Source organism: Nuphar pumila, chromosome 5 (genome assembly GCF_984573655.1).
Source record: "Nuphar pumila chromosome 5, dmNupPumi1.hap1.1, whole genome shotgun sequence".
NCBI classification, from domain to species: domain Eukaryota; kingdom Viridiplantae; phylum Streptophyta; class Magnoliopsida; order Nymphaeales; family Nymphaeaceae; genus Nuphar; species Nuphar pumila.
In genome coordinates this window covers 113,208,980-113,212,586 of record NC_143253.1, presented here as the reverse complement: position 1 = coordinate 113,212,586, position 3,607 = coordinate 113,208,980, and positions in this window count along the sequence as shown.

Below are 3,607 nucleotides of genomic sequence, written 5' to 3'. Positions count from 1 at the left end.
TTTTTTAGCCCAGCCCAGTCCTAGCCCAGCCCTTACTGCAGCAAATAGTTTGATTTGTTCTATCACACATAATTTTTTTTTCTACACCCCTGTTTGCACCCCCCCCCCCCCTCACATGAATCCTAGCTACGCATGGATGGTCAGCAATAGTGGAGCTACATAAAAAATGATATATATATATATATATATATATATATATATATATATATATATATATCAGAAACTAGAATATGTAAACCAGTGTAATATGTAAACTGCCAACAAGAACCATCTGATCTAAAGATCAAGCGGTTTATGTGCAATCTCTAACCTGCCCATCTCTCTCTAACCCACAGCAGAGGACCACCACCACGGCGGAAGCCATCCGGTGGGGGCAGCAGGGTGGAGGCTGTGTGCAAAGATCAGTAGCTAGAGAGACAGAGAGAGTGAGCAGCGGAGAGGAAACGAGAGGGAGGAGGGGTGGTGGAGAGGCTGTCTGGCAGTGGTGGAGGCCGGGGATGGTAGTGGGAAGGTCGGGGAAGGGGGGCGGCAGGGAGACCCATGGGCCTAATTTTAGCAACCGCATAGTTCTACAACACCAATGTTGTCAGTATCGGAATCAAAATCGGACCTGTATCATTTGGCCAACAATTCAGGTAAATCGGCCGATACCGATTCACAAGTGAATCGTCCAAAAAACAATTAAAAAATATTACATGTCAATCAGAATGTGACACATGTTGAAGCCATTAAAATAATGTTAAAATAGTATTTAAAGATTTTAATTTAAACTAATTTTTACATTTATTAAAAAATAACCGATTTAGGTCAATATAGTATCCATTTTTTTAGCGATACGATACAAACCAATACTGACAACACTAGACAACACATTAAACAATGTTTCCATCCCAATGCAAGGCTGCCAAACAGAAATGGTGATCATGATGTTGTGTTAATACTGTTGTCCATATGAAACATTCACCATATATTGCAAGGTAGAATCACTGGTTATTGGGCTTTCTAGAACTCAATTAGTTGGTTTTGGACAACTTCTCAGCTGTGCCTGTATGTGCTTATTTTTAGCCTAAACATGCTCAAACCTTTGTCCATTTTCAAATGACCTAGAGTCTCTTTGGGTGATGGCAAAATCATAAATTTCTTGGACCTTGAGAATGTCTCGGTACTAGCATATACCCTAGAAATCTAATATTAGTACTAATATAGGAATTGGAATATCAAGGAAGTTCTTGAAAATTTTTAAGGCACCCATACATGTTCTGAATGGTTCTAGTACCAAGAAAATGAAGAAAAAGTTTATTGTGACTGCTCTGATCTTGGGGAAAGATATTTGTTCTAGACATTACACAAGGACAATCCCCACTCACTTTATTGGCACTTGTTTTTTTATCAGGGAAACAACACACCATGCAGGGCGGAGGGTGTGACAGTGAACCTCAGAATCAAGATAAGATAGGGTGTGCAGAGGTGGGGCCCACATGTGGGGATCCCCCCCCCCCCCCCCCCCAATTAGGGTTTCTCATGAGTACCTAAAGATTGCACTTACCCTCCCTTTATGATCCACTAAAGCAGGCCACCGATCTTTATTGGGGTTCATGCTTAAAACGCTTGTGGGCCTCTCCTTTTGGCCGGGCAGCTAAAGGATTCTGACCCCTCATGGGATTTGCCGGGCCCACCCCCAAAGGGGTCCTCATCAGTGTTGTCAGTATCGGTGCCAATCGGCTGATACGTATCGTACCACCAGAAAATTGATACTGACCTGAATCGGCTATTTTTTAGTAAATGTAAAAATAACTTAAAATTATTTTTTAATATTGTTTTAATGACTTTGACACGTGTTATGTTATGATTGATAAGTATTATTTTTTAATTATTTTTTTGGCGATGATTCACTTGAGAATCGGTATCTGCCCATTCACCTGAATCGTTGGCCAAACGATACAGGTCAGATTCAGATACTGATAACATTGGTCCTGACCCAAAACTATTCCAGCAAGCCAAAAGGCAAAAATTTAAAGGGCTCATCAAAGCGACTTCCAAGTGGCTTCTTATGTATATAGAGAGAAAAAGGGAGTATCACCAATTTTTTATTTTCAGAAGTTTTTTTTTACCCTTAATTTATTGGGATTACAATATATATATATATATATATATATATATATATATATATATATATATATATATATATATATATATATATATATACTGTGTACATATTTATTATTGCTTGTTTGCAACAAACATGCTTTGAATCAAACTATTGTAATGAGGTCTGATTTTCTTATTATAAAGTTTTGATGCAATATGAACAATTGTTTTTAGAATAATTAAAAACTTGTTTGAACGTAAAAATGCCTAATAAAACACATGCTTTCTGCTAAATAAACTATACCGTTCACATTTATAGAGCTAGATTATAAAACGTGGAAAAATAATTAAAAACTATTTGGCTCCTCATTAGTCCATCCCCAAACTATCTAAGTGGAATCAAGTACTATATATATATAGTAACTGAAATATGTTTATTGGTATGAACCAAGATTTTCATAGGTTCTTTTTTAGAAAATTTCACCTTACTCATGTGATCTACACACTTGGTTTTATAGAAACGGACTCTTGATCATCCAATTACGATGTATAAGAAGGATCTTTTAAAGGTTGAAAATCAATGACTTAGAATTTTCATAAATATTCATGCATAAAAAATCACATTTCTTGATCCGATTACAATGATCCAACAGTTGATTCCTAGCAGATGGATCACACTAAATGCATCTACAAGATTAAATTTGCCAAAAAACCTATGAAAATTTTGATTCATACCCCGTAAACATATTTGGGTAGTATATATATATATATATATATATATATATATATATATATAGAGAGAGAGAGAGAGAGAGAGAGAGAGAGGCTGACAACATGAAGTATTTCACTGTGTAGTGGTCATGCCTCCTAAATGTCCTAACCACTTCAAAAAACATAATTGCAGCTGTTTTCTTGTTAGCTTAATATGAACTTGTAAACGGATTTGTCATTGCTTATCTAGTAGGAAACATGCTTTGAATCCAATTGATTTAAGTAAGAATCGTGACTTTTTACATCATCAAGTTTTAATTGTAATGTGACCCATTGTTTTTTTAATCATTTTAAATACACATTTGCAAGTGAAAAATATACCATATACTTTATGCAAGCGTGTGTAGGGTTCGTTGTTGCTTCAATTGGTTACACCTACAATTACTTAACCAAACCATTTTTTTTTAATTTTTTGTTTTCTTTGTTAAATCTAACCTCATTGAGTAGAAACTACTTGCATCGTGAGATCCCGACTTTATTGTGGGTATAATCAATTGTAACAATCACAGTGGTATACACTTGATTTACGTATCCAAACACGAAATCTAACTTTTGGATGATGTTTAGCATGTCCTATTTACTATATTTTTATGTATTAAAGTTGACTCAAATAAGATGTTTTATACCATTTCTAAAACCACCCTATCTTCATGCGATTGATTTTTCACCATCTCAAAAATTAATCTGAGGGTGCATGATAGAACTTGCTAACATATTAAATTCACCCTTCTACACGCATATGTAAGGT